Below are 18,709 nucleotides of genomic sequence, written 5' to 3'. Positions count from 1 at the left end.
GTGTGCGCTGATATGAAACTTCCTGGCAGATTAAAACTGTGTGCCCGACCGAGACTCGAACTCGGGACCTTTGCCTTTCGCGGGCAAGTGCTCTACCAACTGAGCTACCGAAGCACGACTCACGCGCGGTACTCACAGCTTTACTTCTGCCAGAACCTCGTCTCCTACCTTCCAAACTTTACAGAAGCTCTCCTGCGAACCTGCAGAACTAGCACTCCTGAAAGAAAGGATATTGCGGAGACATGGCTTAGCTACAGCCTGGGGGATGTTTCCAGAATGAGATTTTCACTCTGCAGCGGAGTGTGCGCTGATATGAAACTTCCTGGCAGATTAAAACTGTGTGCCCGACCGAGACTCGAACTCGGGACCTTTGCCTTTCGCGGGCAAGTGCTCTACCAACTGAGCTACCGAAGCACGACTCACGCCCGGTACTCACAGCTTTACTTCTGCCAGTACCTCGTCTCCTACCTTCCAAACTTTACAGAAGCTCTCCTGCGAACCAGAAGTAAAGCTGTGAGTACCGGGCGTGAGTCGTGCTTCGGTAGCTCAGTTGGTAGAGCACTTGCCCGCGAAAGGCAAAGGTCCCGAGTTCGATTCTCGGTCGGGCGCACAGTTTTAATCTGCCAGGAAGTTTCAACACATACTTTATCTCACATCACTAAAATGTACCCGATGAACACGGACGTTAATAATAACACCATTTGACAGCAGTTTAACAGCGCCACAGTGGGTCACGCCCATGTAGAACACATTTCAAAAAAAATTTAAAAATAGTTGTAGTCTTCGGAATTGAATAAATTATATATCTATTAAAAGGTAATAGTCTGCAGATTCAGAAAACGCAAAAAAGTAAAAATTGAACTTTTCATGATTTTGAGCCTTTCCGGAGCCCCTTAAGAGCCTGTGTGCGAATTGTAGGCGTACTTCTGCAATTTATTATTATTTTTTCCTGTCATTAGTCCGAAGAAGCACTCGATAACGGTCATAATGTCGAAATCAGTTGACTACGACGTCTTAGCATTTTGGTTTATAATTTCAACCAAATAAACAACGTCACTTAACAATTTTGTGTAATCTGCGGACCTTAGACCGAAGGGATTACTTCAAGAAATACTTGTGACGACCTGGCAAACGCAGCGTGCATCCATTCTAAATGAAAATACAATAGACCTTCGTGACAACACAAAACAGGAGCGGGCATTCCCTAGAGGCTTTCATCGAGATTCAGTACACATCTGCAAGTTGCATCGCGACTCATAGGTTGACCACCTGGGGACTCACAATGCGCTCTACTTGACGCTTCTCACGCTTCACTCCGGGCAGAATCGCATCGACGCTTCGCCCCACTGGATTATAATCAGACACATGACACACAAATATATATACACACACACACACACACACACACACACACACATACACACACAAATATTGCTTTCAGAAGGCCCAAACCAGCCTCACCCACCCTTTTTAAAGGCATATTGTCTGCTGCAAATCAGCGGAATTTAAAAATATAATGCTCCCATCTTCCATAAGACAATACATATCAATATTTAGGTTATCCGTGAAGCGGTTCTCCATCTCTTCGCAACTTATGCAAATCAGTTTACGCCCACAATCCTACGAGACCATGTGGAACTAGCGTTGTGTAGATAAAAAAATGCACTCATATTTCGACGTAGTCTACAGTTGAAATTTTGGCGAAACAAGCGCCGTATCATTTGAGAGATACAGAGGCGAGCGAGTGTGCTTGGACTTACCCCAGTTCACCACTACTAGCGCCACGTCGTCATAACGCGCCTGTGCGTAGCATACAAATATTGCACCATAATCTGAGAATGAAATCAAAAATTAAAGTAGCATTTCCCACCTCTGTCAATATATGCTTCATTATATTAATGTTTAAATTGTTAAACCTCAGACTTATCAGATGAATATATTTCCCTAAGTACATCGTTTTAAGAAAAAAAAGTAAGTGGCGCTAAGTAAAAAAGCTAGGAAGCCACAAATAATTCATAATGTTAAAATGTATGTCAAAATCAACTCTTACCATTGTCAGCCGGATCTGAGCAATTACTTTCGTCAAAATCGGAGTTTTTACGAAAATTTGAAGTCGCTAAATATTACACTTACGAAAATGAAAATTGGTGTGAGAAGTCAGTTTGATACTAAAACCTTAATTATGTGGCCCCACTAACTACCTTTAATAGTTTTCGAGTAATTTACTGAAAACTAAATTTGGAACAGAAATGTCCGTATTTGTAATAGATTAAGTATCATTTATATTAATGATAGAATGTTCTGATTACAGAACCTGACGAAATCTATTAAATAATAAAGTTATAACAACTTTCAAGACTTTGAAGTAAATAACAATCAATACAAGGTTGTAGTTCAGAGGTCATGTTCTACTGTCAGTTCCGTTCTAAAAATTCTAGCCACCAAAGCTTAAAACTTTTTATGTAATTAAAGTCATCCTAACTCCATTCATGTAAAAATTATGAAGACTGTAAATTGATCCACGACGGAGTTATTAAAATATATGTGTCCGAGAAAGCGACCACTTAGATGCTGCTAGCTGGGCATACAGCAGAAAACGACAGAAGTCGCTGCTCAATTGGAACTTAGCTTAAACGTCACCTCTGAACTGCTCATAGTGCTGTTTATGATAACATATCATTGTTATTATTCTCATTATATTACGACGTTTGTGTGTGTGAATTTTTGACAAATACATTAATCAGTTAGAACTCAAAACTTTCGCTTACAATCATAGTTCCTGATCCAGCTGAGTAAACAGACAGTAGAAACATTTCTTTCAGTGAGAAAAAGAAGAATGTGGACTTGCAGAAGAAAAACTATGCCCAGTATGTTCTCCATCGTTTCCTGGTTGACCGCAAAAATAGTTTTCGGGCTCTCGTAATAGACGGCGCCGCTGTACTTTGTTCAGCTTATTATAGTTAGTAGATTCCATCTCTGAGTAGCTATTACATAGGACCTTAAACGGTGCGCTCTACAATTGCAGTAAACTCGTCATTTTTAATTCAGTAATTTCCTTACTTGAGTACACCAATATGGCACCAAATCTGATGAACATGGTATATGTTACAGTAATTTCTACACCAGAACATCCCGTTTTCTCTCTGTGAAAGTACCTTTTTAGTTGGATCCATTATACTGATTAGACTTGAGTTCATGCTTAACTTTATTCCAGACATCTTATCGCGTAATGTTTATCTAGCTGCTTGATTCAAATGGCTCTGAGCACTATGGGACTTAACATCTTAGGTCATCAGACCCCTAGAACTTAGAACTACTTAAACCTAACTAACCTAAGGACATTACACACATCCATGCCCGAGGCAGGATTCGAACCTGCGACCGTAGCAGTCCCGCGGTTCCGCACTGCAGCGCCTAGAACCGCACGGCCACCGCGGCCGGCATACCTAGCTGCTCCACGAAAATTACATAATGTTTTAGAGTCACTATTTTATTCATTCCATCAATAAAAAAGATCTCTCACTGCTTGCCAATAAACGATGTGCATAACCATACTGGCATTTCAAAACGACTTTGCCACTTTTCATGCTCGGCGTAATGGAACTGAGAATGATACTATATTTAAAGCCAAAAATTCATTTCCCTGTAAAGTCTGAAGATTGGCACAGATTTTGTAATCTGTGAATGGCTCGACACTTGTCATTCAGATTTCTCTTTTCATTAAGATTGTTTGGACAAAAATCATTCACATAGAAACAAAATGGTTCAAATGGCTCTGAGCGCTATGCGATTTAACTTCTGAGGTCATCAGTCGCCTAGAACTTAGAACTAATTAAATCTAACTAACCTAAGGACATCACACACATCCATGCCCGAGGCAGGATTCGAACCTGCGACCGTAGCGGTCACTCGGTTCCAGACTGTAGCGCCTAGAACCGCACGGCCACTCCGGCCGGCTAGAAACAAAAGAATATTTATATATCACTTCACTCTGAACGTTTCAATAATAACTGTTATGTACTTACTGCTTTCATATTACACTGTTTACAACATTTCATGTGCAGACAAAACTTGGAAAACAACTTTTACAGTAAACATAGAGACTACTATAGAGTAACAATAATGTAATAATTATTATAATCCGTTATGTCTGCATTTATTTAATAACTCGTGTTTAAAAATTTCTATTATTCCAAAATCGTTTCAGCATTGTCGATTTCTCATAATTTCTAAACCTCATAATTTAGCGACTTGATGTAAAATAACCTTAGCAAGCCAACTTGTATATTTTTCGAACTATTACCACTAGTTATTGTCAACAGCCCAAAATAATTAAACTTTGAATATTTACATTATTTTACTGTAGAAAAGTTTGCATCAGCCTGGTTAAAATTTAATAATCGAACTTCACTGAAAACTGAAATTTCCTGGCAGATTAAAACTGTGTGCCGGGACTTACGCCTCACGCGGGCAAGTGTTCTACCGAATATTTTTTCTTTACTTTTTCTTTTTATCCTACTTGAAATAAACAATAATGTCTTCCTGGTAGAGAAAAATTAAAAATAAACACCTGCTATGTTCTGACGTAACATCACGCGCCGGCACGTCGTCCTGGAACTTAACAGCAGAGAAGGGTGCGAGACGACGTCAACCAATAGTAAGCTGATTAGGACCGCACCACGACACGAGCGCCCTCTATCCGAAGGGAATATTAGCGCCGCTCCGCACTACGAGAGCCTCACTAGAAGACGAACAGTATAAATTACGTGCATGTAAATTGTATATATCGAAGGACCATTTGCTTGCAACACTTCATTGTAAATCCGCTAAGGTAAGTATTGTCGTTTCAGTTTACTGTAATAAACTCCATTATTATGATATGCTTGAATTGCTATCTAGCAGCTTCTAGGCACCCAGTATTATACTAGTCTGCCGGATTCGACATAGGGGGTATGAGCAAAATGTTGCAGGTAACGACAAAACAAATAAAATTCTCTATTGTTTGAAAATAAAAAGACGACGTTCTTCATAAAATAAACAATTTTTCTTAAAAATGTGAATAAGTATACTTTCCCAACATTATTTTTTTAACGTAAATAACTATATTTTCTCGGTTTCACTTTTTTAGCGTAAATAGATATACTTTCTCAACATCACCTTTTTTTTCTAAGCAATGCGCATGAGAAAGGAAAACAAATAGGCTGCGGATACAGAGTCACACATCAGAAAACGTCCGTAAAAAAACAAATTTAGAAGATGAAGAAAGAAGGGAAGTGAAAGAAATTGTTGTTGTTGTGGTCTTCAGTCCTGAGACTGGTTTGATGCAGTTCTCCTTGCTACTCTATTCTGTGCAAGCTTCTTCATCTCCCAGTACCTACTGCAACCTACATCCTTCCGAATCTGCTTAGTGTATTCATCTCTTGGTCTCCCTCTACGATTTTTTCCCTCCACGCTGCCCTCCAATGCTAAATTTGTGATCCCTTGATGCCTCAGAACATGTCCTATCAACTGGTCCCTTCGTCTAGTCAAGTTGTGCCACAAACTTCTCCTCTCCCCAATCCTCTCCAATACCTCCTCATTAGTTATGTGATCTACCCATCTAATCTTCAGCATTCTTCTGTAGCACCACATTTCGAAAGCTTCTATTATCTTCTTGTCCAAACTATTTATCGTCCATGTTTCACTTCATACATGGCTACACTCCATACAAATACTTTCAGAAAGTACTTCCTGATACTTAAATCTATACTCGATGTTAACATATTTCTCTTCTTCGTAAACGCTTTCCTTGCCATTGCTAGTCTACATTTTATATCCACTCTACTTCGACCATCATCAGCTATTTTGCTCCCCAAATAGCAAAACTCTTTTAGTACTTTAAGTGTCTCATTTCCTAATCTAATTCCCTAGCATCACCCGACTTAATTCGACTACATTCCATTATCCTTGTTTTGCTTTTGTTGATGTTCATCTTATATCCTAATTTCAAGACACTATCCATTCCGTTCAACTGCTCTTCCAAGTCCATTGCTGTCTCTGACAGAATTACAATGTCATCGGCGAACCTTAAATGTTTTTTCTTCTCCATGGATTTTAATACCTACTCCGAATTTCTCTTTTCTTTCCTTTACTGCTTGCTCAATATACAGATTGAATAACATCGGGGAGAGGCTACAACCCTGTCTCACTCCCTTCCCAACCACTGCTTCCCTTTCATGTCCCTCGACTCTTATAACTGCCATCTGGTTTCTGTGCAAATTGTAAATAGCTTTTCGCTCCCTGTATTTTACCCCTGCCACCTTCAGAATTTGAAAGAGAGTATTCCAGTCAACTTTGTCAAAAGCTTTCTCTAAGTCTACAAATGCTAGGAACGTAGGTGTGCCTTTCCTTAATCTAGCTTCTAAGATAAGTCGTAGGGTCAGTATTGCCTCACGTATTCCAACATTTCAACGGAATCCGAACTGATCTTCCCCGAGATCGGCTTCTACTAGTTTTTCCATTTGTCTGTAAAGAATTCGTGTTAGTATTTTGCAGCCGTGACTTATTAAACTGATAGTTCCGTAATTTTCACATCTGTCAACACCTGCTTCCTTTGGGATTGGAATTATTATATTCTTCTTGAAGTCTGAGGGTATTTCGCCTGTCTCATACATCTTGCTCACCAGATGGTAGAGTTTTGTCAGGACTGGCTCTCCCAAGGCTGTTAGTAGTTCTAATGGAATGTTGTCTACTCCCGGAGCTTTGTTTCGACTCAGGTCTTTCAGTGCTCTGTCAAACTCTTCACGCAGTATCATATCTCCCATTTCATCTTCATCTACATCCTCTTACATTTCCATAGTATTGTCCTCAAGTACATCGCCCTTGTATAGACCTTCTATATACTCCTTCCACCTTTCTGCTTTCTTTTCTTTGCTTAGAACTGGGTTTCCATCTGAGCTCTCGATATTCATACAAGTGGCTCTCTTTTCTCCAAAGGTCTCTTTAATTTTCCTGTAGGCAGTATCTATCTTACCCCTAGTGAGGTAAGCCTCTACATCCTTACATTTGTCCTCTAGCCATCCCTGCTTAACCATTTTGCACTTCCTGTCAATCTCGTTTTTGAGACGTTTGTATTCCTTTTTGCCTGCTTCATTTACTGCATTTTTATATTTTCTCCTTTCATCAGTTAAATTCAATATTTCTTCTGTTACCCAAGGATTTCTACTAGCCCTCGTCTTTTTACCTACTTGATCCTCTGCTGCTTTCACCATCACTCAAAGCTACCCATTCCTCTTCTACTTTATTTCTTTCCCCTATTCTTGTCAATTGTTCCCTTATGCTCTCGCTGAAACTCTGTACAACCTTTGGTTTAGTCAGTTTATCCAGGTCCCATCTCCTTAAATTCCAAACTTTTTGCAGTTTCTTCGGTTTTAATCTACAGCTCATAACCAATAGATTGTGGTCTGAGTCCACATCTGCCCCTGGAAATGTCTTACAATTTAAAACCTGGTTCCTAAATCTCTGTCTTACCATTATATAATCTATCTGAAACCTGTCAGTATCTCCAGGCTTCTTCCATGTATACAGTCTTCTTTTAAGATTCTTGAACCAAGTGTTAGCTATGATTAGGTTGTGCTCTGAGCAAAATTCTACCAGGTGGCTTCCTCTTTCGTTTCTTACCCCTAATCCATATTCACCGACTACTATTCCTTCTCTCTCTTTTCCTACTGACGAATTCCAGTCACCCATGACTATTACATTTTCATCTCCCTTCACTATTTGAATAATTTTTTTTTTCATCGTACATTTCATCAATTTCTTCGTCATCTGCAGAGCTAGTTGGCATATAAACTAGTACTACTGTGGTAGGCGTGGGCATCGTATCTATCTTGGCCACAATACTGCGTTCACTATGCTGTTTGTAGTAGCTTACCCACATTCCTATTTTCCTGTTCATTATTAAACCTACCCCTGCATTACCCTATTTGATTTTGTGTTTATAACTCTGTAGTCACCTGACCAGAAGTCTTGTTCCTCCTGCCACCGAACTTCACTAATTTCCACTATAGATAACTTTAACCTATCCATTTCCCTTCTTAAATTTTCTAACCTACCTGCCCGATTAAGGGATCTGACATTCCACGCTCCGATTCGTAGGACGCCAGTTTTCTTTCTCCTGATAACGACATCCTCTCGAGTAGTCCCCGCCCGGAGATCCGAATGGGGGACTATTTTACCTCCGGAATATTTTACCCAAGAGGACGCCATCATTATTTAACCATACAGTAAAGCTGCAAGCCCTCGGGAAAAATTACGGCTGTAGTTTCCCCTTGCTTTCAGCCGTTCGCAGTACCAGCACAGCAAGGCCGTTTTGGTTAGTGTTACAAGGCCAGATCAGTCAATCATCCAGACTGTTGCCTCTGCAACTACTGAAAAGGCTGCTGCCCCCTCTTCAGGAACCACAAGTTTGTCTGGCCTCTCAACAGATACCCCTCCGTTGTGGATGCACCTACGGTACGGCTATCTGTATCGCTGAGGCACGCAAGTCTCCCCACCAACGGCAAGGTCCATGGTTCATGGGGGTAGGTGAAAGAAATTAGGAAGACTTAATGAGCATGCCCCACATCGTCGTGCCGGCAGAACCACGTTCATTCTATCGTGGAAGGGGAAAGTCGAGATCTTGGTTGGCAGGTTTCGTCGAAATTCGAGCTCCGAGGTGGGTTGGCGAAAATTGTAAATAGATCGCGAAAGTGAACGAATAGTTTCGATGTCGGTGAAAAGTGTGATGATGTACTTGGATACGTGTCCAGAAGTCCGCTGGATCGACGATGTCGTTCCTGAAGAGGTCGTTGATAGCCATGCCACTGATCCATGTGATGACGTGCCACGTAGACCATGGAAAGTATTTCATTTCTGTATCTTCGACATTACACTTGAGGCACATGGGTGAGTACACCGGCGCGATGCGATGCAGTTTCTGTCTTGTAGCATATTTGCCATTGACGAGAAGGTACCACGTCTCTGTGGTGTCAGTGGTCTTGTGGGGTTGATGGATCGTTTTCCAAACTGGTGGTCATGAAACCTGGTGCTGATGTGCTTCGACGGGGTTTCTGAGTGGGTACGGTCGGAAAAGGCGGTAGATGTCGCGAGTGGTCGTCTTCGCGGTCCTGAGGAGCTCGGTGCATATGTAGCAGTATTCCAAAAAGAAACGGCCGATGTGCGACATCGGAGGTGCTCGGAGGTGGGATGTGTGCCAAAGACGTCGTCGGGCGTCTCGAAACAAGTGCGAACTCGGTGGTTAACATTCCAGTGAAACCAGTTTTTTGGCTTTTCCATAATGTGAGCGTAGTATTAGTGTTAAGTGCTGTGGTCCTGGACCTCACGTTAACCAGATCGAGGCCACCATTCCCCTTCGGTAAGGTGAGGGCGTCATATTGGACTTTGAAGACGTGTCTGAAACATATAAAATACCAGAAAGCCGCCTGTAGCCTGGCCGCCATTGACGTGGTGATGGGCAGAATCTGCTCGATGTGGGGTATCCGCGCTGCCAGATGGTTACTGACGAAAGTGAGTCTCTGGCACATATTGAGCAGGCGTAGTAGGTGACTCCCAATGTTTGCGCGGATGCGTTGCAGTAGCGCAGAAAAACTGATCGCCGATATCTGGCGAAAGTCTCGCTATACACCAGTCCGAGATAGCGGAGGGTATCCGACAGTTCGAAGTGGGGTAAGGCCACGGCCGATCTTCATGGCGCATGATTCTGCGACGTTGATAGCGATCCCTTCCCCTTCCATTGCATTTTAGCTGGTACGTGGGCCTCTGAACGTATGGCTAGGGCCAAGTCGTCCGCGTAGGCTCGGCAACGGAATACAAGGTTCCTGAGTGGAATACCTGTCATGCGTCGCAGGTGAGTGGTTCCATTGCAGTGGCATAGAGCACCGTCGACAGTGAGCAACCCTGTCTTACTGAACGTTCGATCCGTATAGGGTCTGTTAGTCTGCCGTTGACGAGAAGCCTGGACGTTGACCCTCGAAGGAGCCGCATAATCACCTGCTTGAAAGTCGTGGGAATTGCCATCATGGCGTTGATGAATACATGATTGACACGGTCAAACGCTTGATTGAAGTCGATGGAGATTAAAACGCCTGGTAGTCGCGAGTGTGTTGCCACACTGATCACATCTCGGTGTTCATTGAGGGCAGTCTGTATTTTATTATCGCCGCCTAAGGATGTTTGTTCGTGAATGGCTCTGAGCACAATGGGACTTAACTTCTGAGGTCATCAGTCCCCTAGAACTTTGAATTACTTAAACCTAACTAACCTAAGGACATCACATACATCCATGCTCGAGGCAGGATTCGAACCTGCGACCGTAGCGGCCGCGCGACTCCAGACTGTAGCGCCTAGAGCCGCTCAGCCACTCCGGCCGGCTATGTTTGTTCGTGGTAAACAATTTCTCGTATTACGTGTTTAGGTCGCAGAGCCAGAAGGCGCGTGACTATCTTGAAATCGGAATGGAGTAACGTGATCGGAGATGCTTTAGAGCGTCAGAGACACATGTTCTATCGGGTCGGCTGGTGGAGTGGCTCGTGATGTGTGTATTCCCCGGACGGTCATCGTATACAAGTGTCGACGAGACGAAGGCGGCGGACGAGGAAGCCAAGTAGCGGGAATGTGGTGAAACGTGGCTATTGTTCTGTACGCTCGCCAGCACATTTGAAGTCTCCGCTCACAATCAGGTGATTGTATCTGCCTAGAAATAAAGGCGTGAATCTGCTGCGTAGAACCGATTCCTCTGTTTATCTGTGCCAGAATTCTAGTGTTGTACTAACGCAGGAACAGATCTCATTTCCGCATCGGGTGGAGATCCGCCCATGAAAACGGTCCAACACTGGTGGGAGGTAGCAGCGCTGGCCGAGGCGGCTCAGTTGCTTCAGTGACGACCGGCGTGCTGTGTTCCATGGCTTCCAGGCATCATTCATGCTCAAAATCTCTGTTGGACGACTCACCGTCTCGTGGGGGACGCATCTCCGTGGCAGCCGAAAACGATTTATCGTGTACCCCACCTCTTCGTTCTGCAGAGGTGGCTCAGCGGCCGATCCTGATGCGTTACGGAGTTTTTTACGGTGTTTAGGAGACTTTTGGTTCCGGCAATGCGTATCGATATATAAGGAAGGAAGAGATTCGCGTTGATCCGATACGAAAGTCGCGGGTTCTATGATGCGGTCTTCAGTCTCCATAAAACTCTCGCTGGTATCCATGTGAGCTTCAAGCGTAGGTGTGTCTGGTTGTAACTCATGTTCGCGGGCGGCACTGCCAGTAGCAAGTGGCTGTGACGCACGCTGGTATTTCCGTCCTGAGAGACGCTTATGAACTGCGTCTTGTGAGGGCTGGACGTGCAGTGTCGCCACATAGGTGACTGGAAGGGCGGTTGTGGTTCAGCCGGTGTTCATTTCGTCGTGTAATAGGGCGTTGCAGGCATTCATTAAGGACGAGGCCTTTTTTGCCACAAGCGGAACATGTTCGAGTTGTCCGTCGTCAATGACCACCTCTGGCCGGTTGGAGTGGCCGAGCGGTTCTAGGCGCTACAGTCTGGAACCGCGCGACCGCTACGGTCGCAGGTTCGAATCGTGCCTCGGGCATGGATGTGTGTGATGTCATTAGGTTAGTTAGTTTTAAATAGTTCTAAGTTCTAGGGGACTGATGACCTTAGCAGTTAAGTCCCATAGTGCTCGGAGCCATTTGATTATTTTTTTTTTTTTTTTGACCACCTCTCTGCAACTACCTATAGAAATGTATGATGGGACGTGTCTCCGCTACATACGAGCTTAGCACCGCGATGTCTTCTTCTTCATGCAACTCGAAAGGCATTTCGAGTACACGGATGGTTCGAAGGCCTAGTCGTGCGAGGTGCACATCCACAGGTCCGATGTTGCCGTCAAAGTGTCGAAATTTTAGCCCATGTCATGTCCGTTGAATAATCACGTCGCAGGCAGCGTCGGAAGTCATGTTAACATAAACGACGCTGCTAATGATCGATAAGTGTATGCCGATAAGATCGTCATAGGGGATCTTCACATCTTCGCGTAGGAAGCGTTCGACGGCCAGTGCTTTGGGTCGTGCGTACTCATCTGAAAAGCTGAACTTCGTTCTTCCTGCAAAAATTGACCATTATAGTTTATTAGACTGAGAAGCGCGGTGACATGGTAGTAAACAAATACCCCGCCTGCGCAGAGGCGTAGGCAGCCGAGCGCGGTCCGCATAATTGGGCTGACTAAGGTTGACTGCCGACTGAGCTACCCAAGCACGACCTAAGACCCGTCCTTACATCTTCATAAGTACCTCATCTCATCTCACGGAAGTTCTCTTGTGAGACTTGTGGAATTAGAAGTCCTCCAAGAAGATGTGGTGTGGAGACTTGGCTTAGCCACACTCTGGGGGATATTTCTAGAATAAGTTTTTCACTCTACAGAGGAGTACGCACTGATGTAAAATTTCCTTGCTGATTAAAAATTTCTGCCGGCCTGAGACTCGAACCTGTAGAACGGTGTTTGTCAAAGTGACGGAGGCTCCGCTACGCGTGAATAAATACATAAGTGTTTTTTATTAAAATGGAACTGAAAGCTGTTATGCAAGAAATATTTTTCCGTTACTGAAAAAAAGGAATTAAAATTTATACCTACGTCTGTAAATTTATGTTTTCCTGCTTTACAAAATTTCTGCCCTGAAGCCAGTCAACCAACGTACTTTTTCAAAAGCAGTTGGACATTAACTGCGCATCGCCTCGGAATTTGATTTCATCATTAAGTGTCGGAAAGCATCCACCACTAAAAACAATACCAGTTTCTTTTATATTGAAAAAGGAAGAAGTATATGCTGGTCATTCCAATGCTTACAAACATCAAGGCCCCTCCCCCCAATTCTTGGATTTATAAGAAATATGAGAAACCCTCCAAAAATACGAGTATGTTCCTAGATCCGCCACTGCGAGTAGCTCGTGACTCAAAATCGTTGCGGTTAATGTAAAATTGTGTTGGAAGATCGATAACAACAGAGAGATAATAACGTTGCATTGATTCAGTCAATTTGTGAAAAGATCAAAAATATATTTGAAACGTGTTAAAAGTATAATGTCAGAGAATGCAATGGTTGATTATAAAAACCCGAAAGCTAGCGTCATATCATGTGTCATTGCTAACACAGAAATCTCGAACCCCACACAACTGCGGAAAATTCAGTCCTACCAGCTACGAAAGTTATGTGTGAAATTATGAAAAGTAATGCAGGTGCTAAGGAAATAAACTCAGTTCCCTTTTCCAACAAAGAGTTAGAAAAAGTATTGACAATATGTCTTTCAGTGTGAAAGAACAACTAATTTCAAGAACTAAAGGTAGCTCATTTTATTCCTTAAAATTTGATGAAAGTGCAGACAAAGACGGAAAGCAAATCTATTGGTTTTCATTCATTTTGACTCTAAAGAGACAATTTGTCAGGAACTTTTGTTCTGTGCGGAGATTCTTCGAACATCGGCAGAAGATTGATTTCGCGACTTGATGAGTTCATGAAAAACGACGATATTAGTTGGGATAAATGTGACGCAATCAGTACTGACGGAACACGTGCTTCTACAGGTTTGAAGGCAGGGAAAACGGCTCCAGTGAAACCTTTAGCACCACAAGTAAAGTGTACTCATTGCTTCACATATAGAGAAACATTAGCATCGAGAAAAATGCCTGAGCATTAGAAGTGTGTTCTGGATGAAGTTACAAAGCCGTGGTTAATTTCATTGAATCACGTTCTCGAAATTCTCGTCTTTTCACAGTTTTATGTGACGGAATTGGTAGTGAACACACTCAAACTTTTCATACGTACTGGAGTGCGTTGGTTGTCAAGAGGGAAAGTTCTATGCCCTTTCTTTGAGGTGTGTGAGTAAGTGCGGTTGTTTCTTTAGAAAAGCAACAATCTTTTCTAAGTGAGATATCCTTTGATTTTTATTAGTTGTCTAAAGTGGTCTTTACGGCGGATATGTTCTCCTTTCTCAATGAATTTAAATCAGTCCTGCATGCCAGAAATGTCAATATCTTCCAGGTTGAGAGTAAAGTTGAAACTACAACTAAGAAACTGCATCTGTGGCCAGTACGAGTTGTTGTTGTGGTCTTCAGTCCTGAGACTGGTTTGATGCAGCTCTCCATGCTACTCTATCCTGTGCAAGCTTCTTCATCTCCCAGTACCTACTGCAACCTACATCCTTCTGAATCTGCTTAGTGTATTCATCTCTTGGTCTCCCTCTACGGTTTTTACGCTCCACGCTGCCCTCCAATGCTAAATTTGTGATCCCTTGATGCCTCAAAACATGTCCTACCAACCGATCCCTTCTTCTAGTCAAGTTGTGCCACAAACTTCTCTTCTCCCCAATCCTATTCAATACCTCCTCATTAGTTACGTGATCTACCCACCTTATCTTCAGCATTCTTCTGTAGCACCACATTTCGAAAGCTTCTATTCTCTTCTTGTCCAAACTGGTTATCGTCCATGTTTCACTTCCATACATGGCTACACTCCATACAAATACTTTCAGAAACGACTTCCTGACTCTTAAATCTATACTCGATGTTAACAAATTTCTCTTCTTCAGAAACGATTTACTTGCCATTGCCAGTCTACATTTTATATCCTCTCTACTTCGACCATCATCAGTTATTTTGCTCTCTAAATAGCAAAACTCCTTTACTACTTTAAGTGTCTCATTTTCTAATCTAATCCCCTCAGCATCACCCGATTTAATTTGACTACATTCCATTATCCTCGTTTTGCCTTTGTTGATGTTCATCTTATATCCTCCTTTCAAGACACTGTCCATTCCGTTCAACTGCTCTTCCAAGTCCTTTGCTGTCTCTGACAGAATTACAATGTCATCGGCGAACTTCAAAGTTTTTACTTCTTCTCCATGAATTTTAGTACCTACTCCGAATTTTTCTTTTGTTTCCTTTACTGCTTGCTCAATATACAGATTGAATAACATCGGGGAGAGGCGACAACCACTGCTTCCCTTTCATGCCCCTCGACTCTTATAACTGCCACCTGGTTTCTGTACAAATTGTAAATAGCTTTTCGCTCCCTGTATTTTACCCCTGCCACCTTCACAATTTGAAAGAGAGTATTCCAGTCAACATTGTCAAAAGCTTTCTCTAAGTCTACAAATGCTAGAAACGTAGGTTTGCCTTTTCTTAATCTTTCTTCTAAGATAAGTCGTAAGGTTAGTAATGCCTCACGTGTTCCAACATTTCTACGGAATCCAAACTGATCTTCCCCGAGGTGCGCTTCTACCAGTTTTTCCATTCGTCTGTAAAGAATTCGCGTTAGTATTTTGCAGCTGTGACTTATTAAACTGATAGTTCGGTAATTTTCACATCTGTCAATACCTGCTTTCTTTGGTATTGGAATTATTATATTCTTCTTGAAGTCTGTGGGTATTTCGCCTGTCTCATACATCTTGCTCACCAGATGGTAGAGTTTTGTCATGACTGGCTCTCCCAAGGCCATCAGTAGTTCTAATGGAATGTTGTCTACTCCCGGGGCCTTGTTTCGACTCAGGTCTTTCAGTGCTCTGTCAAACTCTTCACGCAGTATCTTATCTCCCATTTCATCTTCATCTACATCCTCTTCCATTTCCATAATATTGTCCTCAAGTACATCGCCCTTGTATAAACCCTCTATATACTCCTTCCACCTTTCTGCCTTCCCTTCTTTGCTTAGAACTGGGTTGCCATCTGAGCTCTTGATATTCATACAAGTGGTTCTCTTCTCTCCAAAGGTCTCTTTAATTTTCCTGTAGGCAGTATCTTTCCCCTAGTGAGACAAGCCTCTACATCCTTACATTTGTCCTCTAGCCATCCCTGCTTAGCCATTTTGCACTTCCTGTCGATCTCATTTTTGAGACGTTTGTATTCCTTTTTGCCTGCTTCATTTACTGCGTTTTTATATTTTCTCCTTTCATCAATTAAATTCAATATTTCTTCTGTTACCCAAGGATTTTTATTAGCCCTCGTCTTTTTACCTACTTGATCCTCTGCTGCCTTCACTACTTCATCCCTCAGAGCTACCCATTTTTCTTCTACTGTATTTCTTTCCCCATTCCTGTCAATTGTTCCCTTATGCTCTCCCTGAAACTCTGTACAACCTCTGGTTCTTTCAGTTTATCCAGGTCCCATCTCCTTAAATTCCCACCTCTTTGCAGTTTCTTCAGTTTCAATCTCGTAATTGTTGGCTTGAAAATCCTTTCACTGATGTAGAAATCCATGACATACAAGGTATGAATGTTCCTGACAAAAACAAGAAAAGCTGTTGGAGCTATCCTGCAATACTTCATGGAAAAACGCTTTGTTGCGTTTGGTTGCGTGTGCGCTGTAAGTATGACTTTTTTGTGGAAATTTTTTGTAAGATCCTATGGGACCAAACTGCTGAGGTCATCGAAATGGTTCAAATGGCTCTGAGCACTATGGGACTTAACATCAATGGTCATCAGTCCCCTAGAACTTAGAACTACTTAAACCTAACTAACCTAAGGACATCACACAACACCCAGTCATCACGAGGCAGAGAAAATCCCTGACCCCGCCGGGAATCGAACCCGGTAACCCGGGCGTGGGAAGTGAGAACGCTACCGCATGACCACGAGCTGCGGACGCTGAGGTCATCGGTCCCTAGGCTTACACACTACGTAATGCAACTTAAACTAACTTACGTTAAGGAAAACACACACACCCATGCCTGAGGGAGGACGCGAACCTCTGACGGGGGGAGCCGCGCTAACGGCGGCACCGAGCTGTTGTGTATGAAGAGTTGCAACATTTTATGTCTTCCCCTATCACTTACTCAGGTAAGCACAACTTTTCTGCATTTTTCAGTATCAAAACGTTAAAGCGAAACCGTCTTGATGTTGAATCGAACCTAAGATTGATGGGGCAGTATTTGTTCTAGAGTTCAGTGGAATTATGAAAAGACACAAAGAAATTCATTCTTCACATTAGTGACCCCATGTCTGAGAACATTGTATATCAAGTTGATTTGCTTTAAAAACAATCCTGGGACACAGCGCGTATCGAAAGCCGACGCACACGGTCCGATACCTGCATAAACTATCAAACCACCACCCGAGCCCGAAAAGAGGCGTGATTAAAACGCACTTAACGCGAGCAGGACAAATATGTGAGCCGCAGCACCTCAGACGCGAAATGCAACACCTGGAAAGTGTTTTCAGAGGCAATGGCTACTTCACAAGTTATTCAGAAGTGTAGCAGAGCCGAACTCTCGGCGAATAACAAACCAGAAAAATAAATGTCCGATACGGCCTTCCTGCCATACATTCCGAGAGTGACGGACAGAATCGGTCAAATACAGCGCAAACATGGCGTGAAGACGATATTCAAACCGACGAAGAAGATCGAAGAGTGTCTTATATCGGAAAAAGAGAAAAGAGACCCACTTGCGACGTTGGGAATGTACCACATACCATGCACATGCGGTAAAGTGGCCGAGCGGTTCCAGGCAGTACAGTCTGGAACCACCCGACCGCTACGGTCGCAGGTTCGAATCCAGCCTCGGGCATAGATGTGTGTGCTATCCTTAGTTTAGTTAGGTTTAAGTGGTTCTAAGTTCTAGGGGACTGATGACCTCAGAAGTTAAGTCCCATTGTGCTCAGAGCCATTTGAACCAACCAGAATCAAAGAACATAAGCGACATTGCAGGTTGGGGCCGGTGGAGAAATCGGCAGTGGCAGAACACGCACTGTGTGAGACCGACCACTAAGTAAAACTCGCCGACATGGAAGTTCCGGCTGTAGAGAGGCACTATCACTTGTTCAGACAAGCGATAGAAATAGAAAAACATGGGAATAGCTTCAGCAAGAAAGAAGAAAGCGTTAAGGTAAACTGATCCTCGCTTCCCGTGCTGCAGCGAACGACCGTCACAGGTAGCAAGAGGAGAACCGCACCGGAAATGACCGCGGAAAAGCCCTCGGACGTTGGCGCGCCGGGTACATATACTCTGCTCAATTACAGTTAACCACTGGCAATGGAGGGTGAAGCTTTGACAATGCCAGCCATTCGTGCTGGCGAAACGTCAGTAAAATCATCAGTGGAACGTGGGCCGAAGAACCCAAGACAGAACCCAATAGGCAGTTTGTCTTGTGAACATGTCTACGAAAATGGACGGTTAGCGTGCAACGACAACTGAACGTCCCAGATCACAGTATTGAGCTGCATGCATCCACATCACAACTGATATTCAAAGTGGCCACCAAGAGATGCAGCGTCATGCAAGATACACATAACCGTAATTTGGCATACACCATATTGGCGGGCCAAATGCCTGGAGCTTGTACTAGGGTTCGTCTCAGTCCTGTAGAACCCGGCCCACAAAACTGGTTTACGTACAGTCCGCCGCCTCCCTACATGTCGGCCTGTCTGAAAGGAACCATGATGGCACAAACAACCGAAAAGGGTTTGAAATGTTATGTTATGTGGTTGGTGTCTGTGAGGGTACTTGTTTTTGGTACAGCTGTGGTGCCTTCCGCCATTTCCATATACTTGGCCGTGTACAAACAACACCTCGGCTAGTTCGCGACTTGAATTCCAGACCATTGTGCTTCTTACAGTACAATGCGTCAATCGCACCGCGTGCACCAGACAGGAACACACGGCACGTGGTCAGAGAAACTTCAATTCTTCAG

The 18,709-nt window shown here is 43.3% G+C and overlaps 1 non-coding gene across 1 annotated transcript; it reads left to right on the top strand.

Annotated features, from left to right (window-relative positions):
- The first annotated feature begins 535 nt into the window (after positions 1-535).
- Positions 536-610, top strand: Trnas-cga (transfer RNA serine (anticodon CGA)). Its single transcript has one exon. It is a non-coding gene; the product is annotated as a tRNA-Ser (tRNA).
- Positions 611-18,709: the final 18,099 nt, after the last annotated feature.

This window comes from Schistocerca nitens, chromosome 1 (assembly GCF_023898315.1).
Source record: "Schistocerca nitens isolate TAMUIC-IGC-003100 chromosome 1, iqSchNite1.1, whole genome shotgun sequence".
NCBI classification, from domain to species: Eukaryota; Metazoa; Arthropoda; class Insecta; order Orthoptera; family Acrididae; genus Schistocerca; species Schistocerca nitens.
Note: the sequence above shows the minus strand (reverse complement) of the source record. Positions and strands in the feature narration are given on the sequence as shown.